We start from the raw sequence: 20,269 nt of genomic DNA, 5'->3' as shown, positions 1-20,269 counted from the left end.
CCGTGACAATGGTGAGCCAAAATGTGAAGGAACTGAGAAGAGCATGGAGTGCTTGGAGAAAAAGGGGCAGGAAGGCTTGAAAGAACAAGTGCGTGTTCAAGTGGAAAGGTCCTAAGGGATCTTTTGGATCAGACTCCTCCTTTTACAGACAGGGAAACTGAGGCCTAGAGGAGGGGAGCAACTTGCTCCGAGATTCCTCCCCCCTCCCCCCAGGCTGGTGCTCTTTCTCCTGCCCTAATGTCTTCAGGGGCCTCTATGCCTTCCCTGTAGGGCCATCCCAGGAAACTCTGTTTCCAAGACAGTCCTTCAGGGTGACCTCAGGGGACTGAACCCCAAACAATGGTAGTCTTTAGGGCAGGTGGGGTAGTAACAGTGCATCACACGGAGGCGGGCTTCAATCTTTTACACAACAGACCTGCCTCCCAAGTAGAACAGCCTGTCAGGAGAGGTGGTGAGCTTCCCGTTCCTGAGAGTGTGCAAGCAGGGAATTGGACAGCCACTTGGTACGGATGGTATTGGAGGCATTTCCGTATTAACATCTGACTTTTGAGGTCCCCTCATATTCAGAGACCCTCAGAATTTGATACCCTAATTACAGTCTGGAGGGGAGGGGGGAAAAGGAGAACAACAAAGGGAGGAGGAGATTCATCACTACCCTGTGCCCCCTGGAATGGGCAAACTTGAAAGGAAAATCAGAAAGAGGGAAACAAAAGCAGGGAATGCCAAAGCAATGCCTCTGGAGACTGGATCTCAGGGCCGTTCAGAAGCAGCTGTGTAAATGTCATGGGGGCCTGGGTCCCTTCCTGTCTGTACTCTATGTCCCCGGCACGCCCCTCCCCCTAGGCACCTGTGAAGCCCCCCAACAACTCATGCATTTAGTGAACAGCTCCCCTGTGTCTTGACCCCTGAGCACCTTGGAGTCTCCAGAGGAAGAGCCATTATCCCCATCTTCAACATCACCATCATCTCTCAACAAGTTTCTGATCCTTATCATTTGCTAGGGTCTGGTTAAGCACTTTGCATACATTTTCTCATTTAACCTTCACAGCAAGACAGCTATGCTTGCAGATGATAAAACACGTGGTTCAGAGTTCAGAGGTGGTACAGGGTTAAGAGGTGGTGAGTGTTGGGATTTGCACCGAGGTCTGCTGATTGCACACTCGGTAAGGTAGGCAGCTGGGCCTGGGGGTGTCTGCTGGGCATGTGTGTGCATGACTGTGAGTTTCTGGGTCCACACTAGGACACTGAGGCATGCTATCTCGTGTGCCTGTGTGGGTGGGCCCCTGTCTGTCTGGGGAGCTGTACGTGTTTATGCCCACGTGTGTGCCTGTGATCATGGCTTCTCCGAGGTGTCTGTGGTCAGTGTATGATCTGTTTGCAAGCCTGGGTGTGTGCAACAGCAATGTAAACAGAAAGAGAGAGCCTTCTGGGGCAATGGGAGTGCCCTTAAAGGAGCATGTAACACTGGCCAGGGTTTGAAGGATGACGTTTCCTCCTGTCTCTCTTGTGAGGTTGGCCGGTGACGATACAGATCTTGCCACAAAGGTACAGCCCTGCCCTCGTCAGCTGAACATACGCTCTGTGTGGAGCCCTGAGCTGGATCTAGGGATTCAGCGAGGCTGGATCCTCCCCTGGTCCTCTAGATCTTCTCAACCTACGGGGGGAGAAACAAATTACCCATGCAGAACAGTCAGTGGGGCCCAGCCATCAGGAATACTGGGTGGGCTGGATGCTTCTGGGACCCTTCCCTGTGAGACCCAAGCACCTGTTTCATGGGCAGGTTAGGGCAGGCCTGAGAAGATGCCAATGGCTCTGAAGACCGGGCCCCAGTTCTGCCCACAGCACATCCCAGCTGCATAACCTGGAGCAGACCACTCAAACCTCAATTTTCTCATCGTTAAGATGAGGATTATAAAAGCTGTTCAGTCTGCCTTAATGAAATATTGTGACGACAAGAATAGCCTTTTCTTGAGCACCTACTATGCACCAGGCACTGTTCCAGGCACTGTACATTTGTCCCCTCCCAACCCTGTGAAGTAGGTGCCGTTAAGACCCTCAGTTTAGAGGTTGAACAGATGAAGCACAATGTGGCTGGAGATCCCAGCTGGTCTGGCCCCAAAGCTCTGCTCAGGTGCAGGGCGCTATCAAAGCCGAAAGGGCAGGAGCACCCGGTGTGCTGAGCCCGGACAGACAGCAGCTGAGAGAAGGAGCCTGCTGCTCATTCTGACCAGACCACACCGGTGCTCTGTTCTCCATGGGGCCTCCCCCGGCCACACTCCATCGCCAGGAGCTGGGTGCCTTCCCTCAGCCAGTGGGGAAGTAGAGGCTCTGAGGGGTGCAGTGCCTTCCTGGACTGGCACAGAGTGCATTTGGGAAGACGGATCTGAGAGCACGCTTATGTTTTTTCACTTTACCATCCGGGGGTCTCCATTTCACACCTTCTCTGCCACTTTTAAAGGCAGAGCTCCCCTTTTCACCCCGCTATCCCTCTGCCTTCTGGTCAAGCCAGGCTTCACTCGGTGGGTAAATCTGACCCCAGGGGGACAATGGGAGGAGCGCAGTGGGCAACCTCAGGATGGCCGGGGGCCTGGCTCATGATGCCCGTCTTGTTGGAAGAAGGTTCTCCCTCTGAGCTTTCAGGAAGCAGGGAGGATCCTGAGGAAATGCTTGAGAAGGAGGGGAAAGACGCAGTGGTGGGAGTTCACAAGCCAGTGTGAAGGCTGGGAGGGAGGGAGGCAGGGGCGAAGCAGGGGTGTGCAAGACCAGGACGGTCCCTCAGGACCCAGCCCCTCCGCGGCCGCCTGGGGATGGTCATGAGTCCTGCAGGGCCGCTGCCAGCAGAGGGCGCCCAGGGCCTTCATATCGACTGGCTCTCTGGGGAGGGGCAGCCGCTAGGAAAGTTCCATGGGGCCCAGAACCTCAGCCAGAACACAGACCGCAGCCTCAGAATCCACCCACCTGGGAAAGGGATGCGGGAGGCTGGCGGGGTGCTGGCTAAATACAGTTGGCGGAAAGCGAATTCCGATTCTCAGAGCTTGTGTGTACGTGTGTGTAGAAAAAACTGTAAGGCAACTAATCCTAATAACAAGAAGACAGGAAGAAGAATGAGTAATATTTATTTATCGATCATCTTGCTCATCATCAGCTATATCCTAGACAGGATGTGTGTGTGTGCGTGATTTTAACTGCATGGGAACTCTAAGGGACAACTACCATTATTATTCCCATTTTGTAAATAGAGAAAAGGGCACCCCGGTGGTGGGGGTGGTTAAGGAACTTGTCCAGCTGAGGTCCGCAGTTAGGAAGTTACAGTGGCCAAGACCACTCGCAGCCAATGGGGCTCCTAGCTTAGTGCCCGGCACTCGGTAAGCACCTGTTCAAGGGATCAATCCCAAGTCCGTGCTCCTGATCACTGACATCACCTGAGACGGGGCAGTTCTGTTGTTCCCTGCCAGAGTGGGTGCGTGCCCTGTGCCCACGATGGGTCTGTGTGTACACAAGTGCATGTCGTGTTTCAAAGAGTGACAGGGCCCCGGTTTCTGTAGACAAACATCTCCCCCAAAATATCCATGAAAAGAGTTCAAGCTCAGCTGATACTCTGTGAAAATGATTCATCACATTTTTAAAAAGCAGATGCTAGGCTCCGGGGACTCGGGAGAACTCTGGGAGTATGAGGTCTCGTTCATTCCACAGACATTGATTTGGGTCTCCCGTGTCACAGGGGTTGCTTTGCACGCTGGGGCCACAGCAGCAGACAGAGAGGTGCCTCCATTCACGAGGACCAGGGGAGAACACAAACGATGTAGCAAGGTCTGCAAGGCCTTCGAGATCTAGCCCCTGACTGTTCCTCCTGCCTCATGTTTTAAGCCCCTGTCCCCTGTTTCTCCAGCTACACTGATTGCTCTTAAGTTCCCCTTGTAGGGCATACCTGCTTCCTCCAAGGGCCCACTGGGGATTTACCCTCTCTCCGGAAAGCCCTCACCCCTGCCCCCTGCACCTGGCCGTGGCCTACTTATCATTCAGACCACACGTTACTTCCCTGCCTTTGAGAAAGCTGCCCAGGACCGGTTCTCCTGCTATGCTTGGCTTTTGCTTCCACGAGGAGCTTCCCAGCTCCTAACTGTAGATGTGCTCAAGGCGACCCTGTGGGATAGGTACCTTGCCCACTAAACTGTGAGCTCCATGGGGGCCAAGATTGTGCCTGTCTCTTTTACTGCCTCCTCCCCACGGCCTAGCACGGTGCAAACTACATACAAAGTGAGTGCTCAGTGAACACGGGATCTAAGGGATATTGGGAATTGGGGTCTAAAATTTCAGCTCTTCCACACGGAGCTTCAAACCCTACTTTCTTCCTCTTCCTAAGTGCACAGGCACCCCGGCTCCTATGGAGCTCAGCTAGGAGCCAGGGGCCCAAGCCCCCCTGAGGTGGCAGGGACCACATGGGAAAGGGTGACCCCTCTAAGCAGGGGTTGGTCAGACCTCCCACTCTTGATGAACATTGTGTCCGTGTGTGCATTCACACTGGGGCAAAGAAGCAGGGGATGGGGTGGGGTAAGGAATACCAGCAGGAAGCAAGAGCCCAGTTAAAAACCACCTCCTCTTCCATGTCATCATCCCAATTTTCCCCAGTTGGAATAAAACCTTCCTATCGCTTTCCCCTCATGCACCTTATCCGTGACTAGATCCCAGAAGTGGCCTTGGGGTCTGGTGGTGGAAAAGGCAAGTGCTCAGAAGTCCTTCAGACATGGTCCAAATGCTGCCTGACTTTGGGGAGGTCACTTCCATTTTAGGAACCTCAGTGACCTCACCTGCAAAATGCGAGTAATGAGTTTGGGACTTCAAGGGGTTGGGAGAAGGATTAATGTGAAGTTCTCTTTAGTGATGGTCTCAATTCCTGAATCCCACACTAGATCCTGAATCTCTTTGTGAGGCTCAGAGAACCCAAGACAATGCCTACTCAGTAGAAGCCCCCTAAGCATCTGTTCAGTTGTGTGCAGAGGTGAGAAGCAGGCCTCCTCAGCCTCCATGCCACCTGCACTTAACCTCTAAGTGACTCAAACCCACAGAGCATTTCCACGGAGGATGCACCTTGTCTAGCTTCACGCTCATCAGCCATGCTGACAAGAATGACAAGCAGGGGAAACTGGGCTCCTCCACCACCCTCCCCCCACCTTCTCAGGTCTTCCCTCCCTCCTGTCCCAATTTAAGAGTATGTGTGAGTGTTTTGGATACATTGATACACAGCCACCAGCATGCAAGAGCCGATCACCCCTCAGTTCCGGGGAAATTAGCATTTAAATTGAGGTATTTCAGGGAAGTAAATCATCCCAGAGTCAGCCAGCACTGTCTTGCAGGCTTTCTTAGGGGAAGGAAGGCTGGGAGCTGTGGGCTGCAAGCTGTTGAGTCTGCAGGGAGTGGCCTACTGTCCCTGGCTCTCCCTAGGCTGCCCAAAGCCTCCTCAAAGGGTGGCCATAAACCCCCAACACCAATGAGGACATTTCTCCTGGTTTAAACCGTGCCCTATCCTTCACCTGCAAGTAAACTGAGCCTTCCTGCCAAGTGAGAGCAGTATCTTTGGCTGAGATGTGGTTTCCTCTGTGACCAATGAGCTGGGACACCTGGTCTCATCTGGGCTCAGTCACTGTCTCACTGGGGGGTCTAAAGAAGCCACTCCCCACCCCTGGGACTGGGAGGGGTGAACAGCTGGTACAAAATATTTGGGTTTCTCTGAACCCCAGATTGAGAGGTGTTGGGCTCTATCCTACAGCCATTCTGTAGGTGCTGGTGTCACAGAGACTGGTGTTTAAACCTATGCTGATATCTGTCCATGGCTACCCTCAAGTCCTGCTCTTCTCTGGAAGCAGTTAGAAACTTTGTTCTCTTGTGATCTGCTTCTTAATTATGGGTCTTTGTTTGCATTCTCGGCTCAAGCTCTAGACTTAGTCATTCTTGCATTCAGGCATTCATTCATTCATTCATTCGAATATCCAATAAATCTTTATTCTTACGTACCAGGCCTTGGGAATACAATGACAAAATAGACATTCTCTGTCCTCAAGTTCCCCGTAGCCTAGTAGGAGATACCTGTGTACAAATGCTTCTACATATACATGTGCAAATGTGTGCAAGGTGAGTAATGGTTTTGAAAAGGTTAAAATAAAGCATTTTTCATTCTCCATAAATCATATTTGTCTATGGCACCCCACCCACTAAATCAAAAGGATTCATCCCTCAGGTAGAAGGACAGATACCATCTAGAGAAGAAAGGGGGTCACTGCCCGGCTTTGCGTCTCAAAGCTGGCTTTGTAGTGTCTTGAGCTAGAAAAGAGTTTCGAAAGCCGGCCTGTGCCGGAAGTGAAGGTCCCCGTATATATCAAAGCCAGGCCTGGCCGACTCAGATCATAGCATCTTATTTTAATGTACAATGTACAGATGGTACAGGCTATGACCTCAGAGGAGTTCCCACCAGACAGGAAAAGGGAGGAGAAAACCCTTCTTCCTGCCACCCAGGCTGGGAGGGACTGCTGAGGAAGGAAGCCTAGGGGGCCAGGAGCTCAGACTCAAGGGTAGACAACCTCTTCCTGGACTATCAGAAGTCAGCACCCCTCCCCATCTGCCTCAGCCTCGAGGGCAACGTCTACAGACGCTTAAGATACTAACAAGGGTTTGGGAAAAGTCCCAGGGCAGGTGAGCAGGAACACTGGGGGCTGCTGCCCCAGAAGATCTGGGATTAGTCTGGGGATCTGGGGAGCCCCTTTATCCAACAAGCCAGTGGGAGCTCCCGTGAGAGGGAAGCAGGAGGCGAGCAAGAGGCTGGCAGAAGTCAGCCTCCACTTCCTGCACCCACGGGGTAGAGAGAAGAAAGCTGACAAGACATCCTAGCATACCCCCCTGCCCCCATGGAGGTAGGGATGGGGAAGGCTCCCTGAGATTAGAACAAGGGAGATTCAGAGTGTGGGGACCTTGTGACTTTGGACTTTGGTAGTGGATTCCAGCACATAGCCCTTCTCAAAAGACTACCCAAGACCAGCCATATCCTAATGGATTGCCAGTGCAAGGGGGCTCAGAGCCAAGCTCAAGTAAGAAATCACATAGTGACCCCAACTAGGATCCAATAGGCCACATTTATACCAAAGTCCTTCTGCTATCTGCAGCATGTGTACCCTAAGGCCAAGTGGAGGTGAGGGAGCTGCTCGGTGGGGAAAAGACAGGGTTGGTTGGTGAGGACTTCAACTTTGAACAGACTAAATAAAGAGGATGCTCTGTATCCTTAATTGGCGATTTGAAATACTTTTTTTTTTTTTTTTGCTATCAGTGGAATGGAAACTTGAGGAAAATATTTTATCAGCGGTAGAAAATTCAGAGGACTACAGTGTTTTGCATAACTGAGCTGTAGTGGGGGAAAAAAAGTTTGAATCTTCAACTGTTTAAAGAGATGGTTATAGATTCGCGTGATAAAGTTTAAGACTCGAAAAAAAAAAAAGCTTAAGTTTCAGAGGGGAGGTGCAGAGACCAAGGGGCACTTAACACAGACTGGGCAGGGTAGGAAGGCTGCTTGGAGGAGGTGAGCCTTGACTGATTGGGAGAGGTTATCCAGGGAAAGAGCAAGGAAAGAAGGTGGGAGTGGGGTCCAGGCAGAAAGAATAGCATGTGCAGAAGTCCAAAGTGGTGTGTGTGTGTGTGTGTGTGTCTGTGTGTGTGTGTGTGTGTGTGTGTGTGTGTGAGAGAGAGAGAGAGAGAGAGAGAGAGAGAGAGAGAGAGAGAAGATGGAACTCTCAAATGGCACATTCTCGAAATTGAAAGAATCTAAGATTCAAGATGTAAAAGCACTGATAAAAAACAAAGATGGACTGGAGAGGGGCAGGTAGAGAGATCAGATCTTTTTTTTTTTAAGATTGTATTTATTTATTTGACAGAGAGAGACACAGCAAGAGAGGGAACACAAGCAGGGGGAGTGGGAGAGGGAGAAGCAGGCTCCCCGCTGAGCAGGGAGCCCGATGCGGGGCTCGATCCCAGGACCCTGGGATCATGACCTGAGCCGAAGGCAGACGCTTAACGACTGAGCCACCCAGGCGCCCCCGAGAGATCAGATCTTAGGAGTCTTCAAAGTGATGCTAAGAAACACAGGCTTTCTTCTGAGGGCAAGGAGACCGCCACGGCAGGGTTTTCAGCAGGAAAGCAATACTATCTGACCAGAGCTTTAGAGCCTGGACACAGCATGGAGGGTGAGCCAAAAAAGGAACAAGGCTGGAGGGAGGGAGACCAGTTATGGGACTTTGCAGCAACCCGGACCAGCATGGTGGAGGAGCGGTATGACGGAATATCGAGAAGAGACACAGATTTGAGAGAGAGCCAGCGAGGAGGCCCTGCTGTCCTCTGGTCCCCATCATCTGCTGCGTGCAGTAGGAGTGGAGGCCATCGAGCTAAGTCATCAGGCTGACTCCGGGGCCCACCTCCCCTCACAGTTAAGCCCCGGAGCTCTCCGGACACCCCCGTTCTCACCTGCCATGTCCAGAGAGCAGACCGTTGTGTCTTGGCCCATAGGACACTCTTGCCTTTTTCCTGCACCTGCCGGCTGGCAGCCCATCTCGGCTCAGCTGCTATGTGTGAGACTCACAGGAAGACTGCCAGATCTCCTAAAATCCCCAGCATTTCGTGCAAGCTCGACCACCTCCAGAGGGAGGCTCCCAGGACCGCCATCTCCCGCTTGGCGGGATGCAGTTCATGACCCCCACCCTCCGGGCTGTTTCACCGATCACGGGTACAAAGTTGCTTCACTGGCTCTGCAAGTGGCCCATGCACACGGGGCCATTCTTATCTCAGCTGAGGCTCACAACAATGATGCCAGAGTAGACAAAGACAGAGGGCAGAGAAGTGACTTATGTAAAGGCTCCCGGGTCTGCAAGACCAGAACAGGCTACACATCCATATTGATTTCCAGTCCAGAGCTGCTTCCAACTGGCATGTTCTGGAGGATCAGTAAGAATGGCCACGTTAACCCTGCCTGACACCCTCTGTCTGACCTGGGGGCTCCTTCAAAACCGGGGCTGCATTTGATTCTTCTTTGATTCTTCTTTCCTCTGAGCCCTCTTGAGGGCCCTGCAGAGAGACTTCATGGTGTCATCTTCTCTGGAAAGCATCCCTGAGCCCCTTTTTGGAAGGGGGTCCTGCTTCCACAGTGCTTGACTTTGGCCCTGACAACAGCCTCCAGAAGGTGTGGTTGTTCTCTGCATGCCTGTCTCTCATTCCAACATCTGTGGTTCTCAGTAGCAGGGCCCTATTTGGCCGATTACCCTCTGAGCCTTCCTCATCTACACACCTTGCTTCCTGGGTCTGCGCAACAGCCTGCTAACCATGCACTCTGCATTCAGCCTTGTCCCTCCAATTCATTTACCATCCTGTGGCCAGAATGATTTTCTAAAATGACGGTCCAAACTCACAAGTATCATTGGCTCTGGGTCTTAAGTTTTCTGTTGTTGCTGTAACAAATCACCACCAATTTTGAGGCTTACACCAACTTACAGTCGTTATATTTCTGAAGGTCAGATGTTTGACATGGGTTTCTGCGCTACAGTCAGGTGTCAGCAGGGCTGCATGCTCCAGAGGAGAAACCACTCCCTTGCTTTCCAGCTTTTGAGACTGCCCACATTCCTTGGCTCCAGGCTCCCTTCCACCACCACCCAAGCTAGCCAAGGCAAGTCAAGTGCTTTTGGAATCACATCTCTCTGCCCTCCTCTCTTACTTCCCCCTTCCACTATAAGGATCTGTAGGATTATATTAGGTCCACCTGGATAATCCAGGTGATAATCTCTTTATCTCAAGATCAGCAACTGTATTTCTACCTACAATCTTAATCACCTTTTCCACGTAATTTATTCACAGGGTCCAGGGATTAAAATATGGACATCTGGGGAACATTATTCTGCCTACCACACTCCATTCCTCCCCCCGCCCCAGAAGAGCTTTGCTGATGCCTCTTCCTTCATTTGGGGGGTTGAGGCCCCTTCTCTCCTCCTATTCTGGCATTTTCACACTGGACTGTTGGTCCTGGTCACACACTGACTCCCTTGCTGGACCAAGGGCACTTGAAGGCAAGGACCATGTCTGTCTTATTTGCTGCTGTATATCCAGCCTTGACACAGTGGCTGAAACACACATTAGGGCTCAGTAAGCACTTATTCAATGAATGAATGAATGAATGAATGAATGTCTCCTAGCTGAATGGATATGTAGGAGCGACACCCCATCCAGCTGTGGTACGGCAATCTCCTTTCTGTGCAGCCTGAGTCACAGCCTCATTCAGGTCTCCCTCCCTAACCACCTACCCCCCCTTCTCTTGTTATCTAGTATCAGAATAATAAGCATCATTTATAAGCTAATATCTCCTGATTCTTTACAATGCACCAGGCATCAGTCTAAAGGTTTTACACACATCTCATTTCACACAGCGATCCTGGGAGCTAAGTACTCTTGTTCTGATGTTTTTTTGTTGTGTTTTTTTTTTAATAAGTGAGCTGAAGAATAAAGAGATTAATAAGTGCACAAAACTAGTAAGCTGGACTTTGAACAATTAAATTCATGCTCTTAAAGACTATGCAAAAAGATACTAGTAATGTTTAATTCTGCCCCTCAATGCGATGCTGAAAAGTGAAAGTTGACTCACTGAAAATACCAGTGCTGGCTGAATGTGCCAGATGGATGCCCACATTAATAACAGTAACTGCTCTTTATTGAATACATGCCATGTTAGGTGCTCTGCAGGATTTGTTTCGCGTTTTTTTTTTTTTTTTTTTTTTGCCGTAGACTGAATGTCTGCGTCCCACCCCCCTAACTCCATTTGTTCAAACCCAATGCCCACTGTGATGGTATCTGGAGGTGGGGCCTTTGGGAGGGGATTAGGTCATGAGGGTGGGATAAATGCCCTTGGGAAAGAGGCCCCAGTCGTCCCCTCCACCAAGCGAGGAAAGGTGCCATCTATGAACCAGGAAACAGATCCTCAGCAGACACTGAATCTGCCAGTGACTGGAACTTGGGCTTCCCGGCCTCCGGAGCTCGGAGAAATAACGTTTGTGGTTTAAGCCATGCAGTTGATGGTATTTTGTTAGAGCAACCCCAACAGACTGAGACATTTCTAACATCTTACAAAGTCACCATTATGATCTCAATGATGGAGGTGAGGAAACTCAATCTCAGTGAGGTGAGGTCACTTCCCTAGGCTCACACGCAGTGAGGGCACCAATGATACTCCACCCCCCCCAACTGTGTACACACTTCCTCCTGCCCCGCCCTCATGCATCTGCAGGCGTGCATGAACACACAGGCACGCACACTCACACACGTGCGTATGCACACACACACTGTGCGGCCCGGCTTACATATTGCACATGGCTTCCGTCTCTAAATGCAAAACCATTTCCACCAGCGGCACCAAACTCACTTAAGCATTCCAGGCATGGCTGCTACTAACTCCTGCCCTGGTAATTGCAATCCCTGAAATTGAAAGAAATTGCAGGCTAGAGAAACATTATCTTCTCTTCATTCCCTTCGCCCTCTGTCTCCTTGCCTGGTGTGTCAGCACGGGGACCCCTCATTGTGTCCTGACGCCGGGAACAGGCCCGATCACTGTCGCTGGGGCCTCTGGAGCTGCTTGCTGAACTTCTCCCACCAGTTCTCAAGGGAAGGAATCAAAGACCCCGAGAGGCTGGGGTGGCGAAAGTTTGACACCACTAGGCCCCATGTCTGCTTTTAAGATGCTATACTGAGATCTGAAGAGGAGAATTAGCCTGGCCCCACATCCGCCAGACAGAGATGTGGACCTACAAGCTGCCTCGGAACCCAGATCTGTAGGGTCTGAATGAAGAAGAAGAATCCCTTGGTCCAAGGTGGCGGCTGAGCCTCTGAGCCGAGATGGCTGGCTCTCTGCAGCCACAGGCCCCCACTGCACGCTGAGGTTACACCCCTTCCATTCCAGAAGGGTCTAGCTGCTTATGTGATCACAGTCAAAGACAGAAGCCAGTATCCCTGCACCTTTAAAACCATTTCAATTGCAATTAGGATCTTCAGATTCTGGTGTTTGGGGCCTTCTCTGTTCTCAGGGCACCCCGATCCCCACACCTCCGTTCACGTCTGTCTCAAGGGCCTAGCTTAACAGCAGACACAGAATAAGTGCGCCAAAGCCCTTGCTGAATGGGGTCCAAGGGTCGACCAAGGACTCTCCCTGAATCCTGGCGTGTGTTCTCGCCATTCCTCACGTACCCCCCCCCCCCCAGTCCTGCCCTGGACAGGGAGCCAGTTCTGTGAGGCTGTGCCGATAATTTGCTGGGTGGCCTTCAGCAAGTCCCTTCCCATCTCTGGGGGTCTTTTAAGCCCCTGGGGTCATTTCTTTGATGAAAAGAGGTGTCCCCAAATGGCTCTAGCATGGAGGGCTGAGAAGGAGTTCTGGAGAGGGGGAGCCCTGTTCCCCAGGGGCACTCTGTGTCTCCTTTCTCACCTTGGAAGTGATCTTGTAGCCAGGCACACCTGAGTTGACGTCGTGGATCCAACTCCCATCCCCTACGATGTGGCTCTGCTTGGACAGAACGTTGAACCTTCCCGGGGCCTCTGTTTGCTTATCGGGAAAATGGGAATCATAGTTACCCTAGCCTCACATACTTGTTGTAAAGGGTAAGAGAGCCCCTAATCCGAACTGCTTAGAAGGCCTGACAAGAACAGGCTCTTGATAAACGGTAGCTCACTGTTCCTGTGGAGCAGTTTTATTTAACATTCTCGAAAAGCCTGTCTTGATTAGGAGAAAGGGAGATGCAAATTTTAGAGCTGGGATGGACCTCAAATTCTTTTCTTTTCCTCCTCCCAGGCAGCAGATACAGCTTGTCCAAGTCACATGGTAGGACCATGATGAGAACCCGGACAGGTGGCTACTAATCTGGAGTTCTTTTCCTTCTATCCTCGGATTTTTTTTTTTTTTTTTTTTGGCTGGTGGTGGATGTGATTTTTTCCCTACCTCATACCCTATCCCTGACATCTGGGAGAGTTGTTAATGCTAAAGGCCATGTCCCCAGCACCGTATGTTGAACCCCTCTCTTCCTACCACAGTATACACCGAAACTGTTGTGGACATGACTATTCTCCCCACACTGGGAGCGGAGACTAACTGTCTTCTCTCTCCTCCAGTTCCCAACGGTGCATTACATACACAAAAGACTCTCCAAAGTGTTTGTGAAATTGAACCTCCAGTAGGTTGGACTCCAAAGTTTAAATAAAAAAAGATATTTCAAAACTCCGAACTTAAAGCAACAAATAGGGAAAATAAAAGTCCCATTTTAACTAACCACACAGCATCAATGCATTTATAACTTCATTCCTTGTAGTAGTTAGAGAGAGAGAGAAATTTTCTTTTCTTTTCTTTCTCCTTCTCTTTCTCCTTCCTTCCTTCCCTCCCCTTCCTTCCTTCCTTCCTTCCTTCCTTCCTTCCTTCCTTCCTTCCTTCCTTCCTTCCCCGTTAACATTTAAAACCAAGCCATGAGGTGCATTTTAGAATCAGAACACATGGTCTAGGAACAGCTGTTTCTGGTGTGAATTTGTGGCAGGGGTCATATCTCTGAAAGTTTCTTCTTCCCTTTTGTCTTTCCCCTTCTCCCTGGGGCACCTTGCAAGTCTTTCCATATAGCCACCTCTAATGAGCTTTGCAAAATGAGAAACCTGCTGCAGTAGAAGAAAATCTAATAGCAATTGCTTTCTTGTTTGCTCCCTCTCCTCTTTCTCTCTCTTTTTTTATTAGTCATTACCAATGGAGAAAGAAAACACCCAAAGGCAGTAAAAGGGCAGCAATATTTGCACATGCTTTCTGCAAGACTGAGCTAATGAGGAGCCCTGACCATCTCTCATAGCCCTTCTTTTTCAATTTCAATAGATCTAACATCAGTTGCAACCAAATCCAGAACTCATTTAGTGTGGACATTAGCTAGTTTACATCATAACCAAAGTGAAGTGTGGGTAGTGTTACAGGACAACTGGAAATGGGTTTAAGTGCTCCCTAAAACCAATGGATGTCAAGACTTAAAAAGGGCCTAGCAAAACAAAAGTCTAAATAATGAACACCATTTGGGGTCTTTTCAAAATGTGATACCAAAATATAATTCAGTTCAGTTCCCAAGACCCTAGCTCTAGCTTCTAGCCTTGCTAGTTACTGAATAGGTTGTCACATGGCCATTTGACATGGCCATGCTGAGCCTCGGGCTTATCTATAATAATCCTACCCACACTCAGTGAGAATGGGTATTAAACTCCAACTCTTCCTGGGTACGTGATCCTAAGCGAGTTATTTCATTTTAGGACCCTCAGTTACCTCATTTGTAAAATGAAGATCAGAACAGTATCTACTTTTATAGACTCAATTATGAGGATCAAAAGGGGCAAGGGATCGAAACAGCCTGGTGTATATGTAACTATGTGCTGGTTTCTATTTATTTCCCAGCAAGAAGGGCAGGGTCAAAGTCTTGCCTGTTGGATAGACTTGCCTCTGTCACTGGATAAACCTCAGCTTCCTCATTTATAGTAAGATTAATGGTGCTGGTGATTCTAACCTGTTGTGCAATTAAATGAGATGACAAATACAGAATGACATCGGTCGCATCATACTATGCATTCTATAATGTTAGTTACCATTATTACTATTGATAATAGGAATGTGATGTGGGTTTTTAAAAAATAATATACAGTGGGGGCGCCTGGGTGGCTCAGTCAGTTAAGCACCCAACTCTTGACTTCGGCTCAGGTCATGATCTCAGGGTTGTGAGATCAAGGCCCACATCAGGCTCCGGACTCAGCAGGCAGTCTGCTGGAGATTCTGTCTCTCCCTCTCCCTCTGCGCCTCCCCCCACTGCCGTGCTCTCTCTCGCTCTCAAATAAATAAATCTTAAAAGAATATTATACAGTATTAAATCTCAAAGAATCAATAACAGTGGTAACAAAAATTCCTGAAACTAATACGTGACTATGGCAAAATTACAGAATACAAGGTTAATATATGAAAGTAAAATTCTTTCCTATATGACAGCAATGAACAATTGGATCTGAAATTAAAAATACAATACCATTTGCAGTGGCATCCAAAAAAATGAAATAGGTATAAATCTAACAAAATACATACAAGATCTATATGAGGAAAGCTTCAAAACTGATGAAAGTGATAAAAAATCTAAATAAATGGAAAGATAGTCCACGTTCATTCTCATGTTGTCAAATGTCAGTTCTTGCCAAATTGATCTACAGATTCAACACAATTCCAATCAAAATCCCACTAAGTTATTTTATAGAGATCGACAAACTAGTTCTAAAGTTTATATGGGAAGTCCAAAGACCCAAAACAGCCAACACAAAATTGAAGGAGAAAAACAAAGTTAGAGAACTGACATTATCCAACTTTAAGACTTATTATAAAGCTACAGTAATGAAGACAGTATGGTATTGGTGAAATCAGACAAATAAATTAAGGAACAGAATGGAGAGCCCAAAATAGATCCACACAAATCTAGTCAACTAATCTTTGATAAAGGAGCAGAAGCAATTCAATGGAGAAAGGATAGTTTTTTCAAAAGAAAAAAAATGGTGCTGGAACAAACAGACATCTGCATGCCGGGGGGGTGCGGAAATCTAGACACAGAACCTCCACCTTTCACAAAAAAAAATTGGCCCCAAATGAATCACGGAACTGAATGTAAAACACAACAGTATAAAACTTCTAGAAGACAATATCAGAGAAAATCTTGGTGATCTTGGGTTTGTGGATACATTTTTAGATGCAATGCCAAAAAGCACAACCCATTAAAGAACAAAAAAAGATATGTTGGGCTTTATTAAAATTAAAAACTTCTGCTCTGTGAAAGACACTGTTAAGAAAACGAAAAGACAAGGCACAGATTGGGAGAAAATATTTGCAAAACACATATCTGATAAAAGACTTGCATCCGAATTATACAGAGAACACTTAAAATTCCACAATAAGAAAACAAACAACCAGATTTAAAAAGGGGCAAAAGAGCTGAGCAGACGTAGCACCAAAGAAAATACAGAGATAGAGAAGAAGCTTATGAATACATGCACAACACATGTCATTCCGTAATTGCAAATTAAACAACAATGAGATACCACTCCATAACTGTTGGAAAGGCTACAATCTAAAGCACTAACAAGACCAAATGCCGGTGAGGATGTGGACCAAAAGGAAGAGTTCATTGCGGGTGGGAATGCCAAATGGTTCAGTCACTTTGGCAGGTAATCTGGCAGTTTCTTACAAAGCCAAACATACCCTTACCACACAATTCAGCAGCTGTGCTCCTTGATGTTTACCCAAGTGAGTGGAAAACGTGTCTGCACAAAACCCTGCACATGAATGAGGTCGCTTATGGCGACCTCATTCATACTTGCCAAAACTTGGGAGCAATCAAGTTATCCTTCAATAAGGAATTGGATCAACAAACCACAGTGCATCCATACATGTGATAGTTTTTAGCAACAATAAATGAGTTACCAAGCCACACAAAAAGAGAGAACTTAAAATGCATATTGCTCCATGTAAAGAGGAGGTCTAAAAGGGCCACATGCTGTATGATTCCAACCATACTGCATTCTGGAAAAGGTAGTCATGAAAGCAGAGAAAAGATCAGTGGCTGCCAGGAGTTTGGGAAGAGAGATGGAGGGATGAGTAGGTGGCACCAGGGATCTTTAGGACAGTGAAACTATTTTGTATGACATTGTAATGGTGGCTACATGACATTATGCATTTGTCGAAACCCACAGAATGCACAACACAAAGTATACTATGTACTTTATTTAATATTGTATCAATATTAGCTCATCAACTGTAGCAAATATACCCCACCAATGCAATATGTTAATGATAGGAGGAACTGTATGGTAGGTAGGGGGGCTATTGAGGGTAATGGGAATTCTGTACTTTCTACTTAATTTTTCTGCAAATCTAAAACTGCTCTAAAAAATCCTAACTAAAATAATAATAATATGCATAGGCAAGATAGCTGCGGCATTAACTTTTATTGGTCTAGTGGCTTCCACCTATTTTTGTAGATAATATTTAACTGGAACAAAGTTATATCCATTTATTTATATATCATCTATGGTTGCTTTCGTATTAGAATGGCACAGTTGAGTAGTGGTGGTAGAGTGTGTATGGCTCACAAAGCTGAAATATTTGCTATCTGGCCCTTCAGAGAAAATTTTGCTGACTCCTGTTTAGACCGAGAAGTGCAGTGAGAAGTAGTTCAGTTTAATTACCTAATAAATTCTGGAATCCTTACTACCATATCATCCATCCCAAGAGGCACAGTTCCCTAGTCTAACCTCTCCAGCTGGTATGAACTTCTGCCCATTAATCTTGGCATTAGAAACGAGTCTCTTTTTTCTCTCTCTGCTCTTCCTGTGATTCACCCAGCCCACTCTTTCTGATTGGGCTCTGAAATAGGACGTCAGAATAGAACTTGGGCATCCACTATTGCTTTCAGCCTTCTTCCACAACCACAGTTTTGACCCAATCTCAGCCTGCTTCTGAACTTCCTGGTAACTGACCTTTCTGTTCATCCCCATTTCCCCAGACCCTGCTTCTGATTTTTAGTTTCAATGCCAGAATGAGTTGCCCCATTTAAATGGAAAAGGAAGTTGACCCCTGAACAAGGCAGGGTGGAAAGGCATCAACCCCCTGTGCTGTCAAAAATCTGCATATAGGGCGCCTGGGTGGCTCAGTCTGCTAAGTGACTGCCTTCCGCTCAGGTCATGATCCCGGAGTCCCCGGATCGAGTCCCGCATCGGGCTCCCTGCTCAGTGGGGAGTCTGCTTCTCCCTCTGACCCTTTCTCCTCTCATGCTCTCTCTCACTCTCTTTCTCTCTCAAATAAATAAGTAAAATCTTTTAAAAAATCTGCATATAACTTTTGACTCCCCAAAACCTTTACCAATAGCCTATATTGACTACCGTTGGCTTACTGATAACATAGTCAATGAACACATATTTTGGATGTTATCCGTACTATATACTGTATTCTTACAATCAAGTAAGCTAGAGGAAAGAAAATGTTCTTAAGAAAATCATAAGGAAGAGAAAATACATAGTATTGTACTGTATTTATCAGAAAGAAAAAGAAAAAAACACCTCATGTAAGTGGACCCATGCAGTTCAAACCCATGTTGTTCAAGGCTCCACTTCAGGCAAAATGATGGCCCCCAGAGATATCCAGGTCTTAATTCCTGGAACCTGTGAACGTTACCTTATGCTATGGACTGAACTGTGTCTCCCCACAAAATTCATAATTAAAAATCTTCACAGTATCTCCCAACAAGTCAGAGTATGTCTGCATTTGGAGACAGGATCTTGAAAGAAGTGATTAAGTTAAAATGGGGCTATCAGGGTGGGTCCTAATCCAATCTCCCTGGTGTTTTTTTTTTTTTAAAGATTTTATTTATTTATTTGAGAGAGAGAGGATGAGAGATAGAGAGCACGAGAGGGAAGAGGGTCGGAGGGAGAAGCAGACTCCCCGCTGAGCAGGGAGCCCGATGTGGGACTCGATCCCGGGACTCCAGGATCATGACCTGAGCTGAAGGCAGTCGCTTAACCAACTGAGCCACCGAGGCGCCCTGGTGTTCTTTTAAGAAAGGAAATTCTGGACACAGGGAGACACCAAAGATGCAGGAGGAAGACCAGGTGAGGACACAGCATGAAGGCGGCCATCTGCAAGCCAAGGAGAGAGGTATGAGAAGAAAGCAAACCTGCCAACACCTTTGTCTTAGACTTCCAGCCTCCAGAACCAACCATGAGGAGATAAATATCTACTGTTTAAGCCATCCGGTCTCTGGTATTTTGTCACAGCAGCCTCATATGGCAAAAGGGACTTTTCAGAGCAATAGCTCCTAGTCTAACCTGCCCATCCACGTTAAAGTAAGGCCCCTAAGATCAGGTTATCCTGGATGATCTGGGTGGGCCCTACTGTCATCACACATGTCCCTGTAAGAAGGAAACAGGGATGGGCCTATAGAAGGGGCAGAAGGTGACGTGGAGGTGGGAGGAGAGACGGCAGTGATGTGAATATGGAAGAGAAAGCACCAGATTCCTCCCAGAAGCTTCTAGAAGGAACTCCTCCTCATACCTTGACTTTAGTTCCATCAGGCTCAGGTAGGACTTCTGGCCTCCAGAAGGGTGACAGAAGAAATGTATGTTGTTTTAACTACAGAGTTTGTGGTAATTTGTTATAGCAGCCGTGTGAAACCAATACATGTACTTTCTCAGATAAATACCATTTTTGGTTTAGCTTGGTCTCCAGACCACTCTTTCTCTAGGGATACTCAGCTCTTAAGCAGGAACTGGAGAGCTGCTTCACCAATTCCTTCTCCAAGGAAGTACAGCATGTTCCTAGAACCAGTATTTCTAGGAGCTCTGAGGAACACAAGCTTTGGCATTAGCCAGCATTGCGTTTGAATTCCCACTCCACAAAGTGTTAGTCTACGTGGTCTTGGGCATAGTATTTAACCCATTGAAACCTCAATTTCAGTCAGTGAATGGGGAACAAACTCCCAGCCCTCTAGGGGTGTTGTGAACATTTTAAATGACAATAGTTAAAATCTTCTGGAATAAGGTAGGTTCTTAATGTTCTCAGTAAGTAATTTTGACGATTGCTAACATTACCCGTGTTGGACTCTCCATGAATTTGGAGTCTACCCAATTTTCTCTTCTCAAAGCTTTTAAGGGACTTTGTAAACCATCGTTTGGGGCGGAGCTCTGGTACCAATCCCATGAGTTTGTACCAGCAACTCCTCTCTCATTCATGGGTATCCTTGGCTATCTGTGTGATGCCTAGAATCAAAAAAGCATGGTCATCGATGACTCCAGTTCTCCTATTTGTCACTAAAGGGAGGTTGAGTGGCTTCCCTTCAGAGAGGCTAAGTGACTCCTCCAAGGTCACACAGCTAATAAACAACCACTCTGGGATTTAAGTCCAGGTTTCTGAAGTGCTATCTGCTATGCCACACTGCATCTCACCTGCTAGACCTGTCTCTCCAAATTCTAAACCCCCAAACACAGGGCTCCCCCCTACAGTACCTCCTGAACTGGGGGTGGGTGTTTCCTGTTCATAAGGTCAGACTCCCTCCTTCTGTCTTCAGGGGACTTCCTTCCCTAGGGCAGCTCCTAGTAAGGAGACAGCTGGGTGGACTCCAGGCAGGTGGTGGGAAGCCCTGAGGCTCTGTGCCTTTGTGTTGGGAGAATG

General features: G+C 47.8%; 1 protein-coding gene across 5 annotated transcripts in view; it reads right to left on the bottom strand.

Moving 5' to 3' along the window:
* Positions 1-20,269, bottom strand: part of ASTN2 (astrotactin 2) — an 899,232-nt gene that overhangs the window by 239,214 nt on the left and 639,749 nt on the right. The window lies entirely within an intron of this gene.

The sequence above is a fragment of the Callorhinus ursinus genome, unplaced genomic scaffold (assembly GCF_003265705.2).
Source record: "Callorhinus ursinus isolate GAN/ISIS: 27379988/994484 unplaced genomic scaffold, GSC_fseal_2.0 scaffold24, whole genome shotgun sequence".
Taxonomy (NCBI): Eukaryota; Metazoa; Chordata; class Mammalia; order Carnivora; family Otariidae; genus Callorhinus; species Callorhinus ursinus.
Note: the sequence above shows the minus strand (reverse complement) of the source record. Positions and strands in the feature narration are given on the sequence as shown.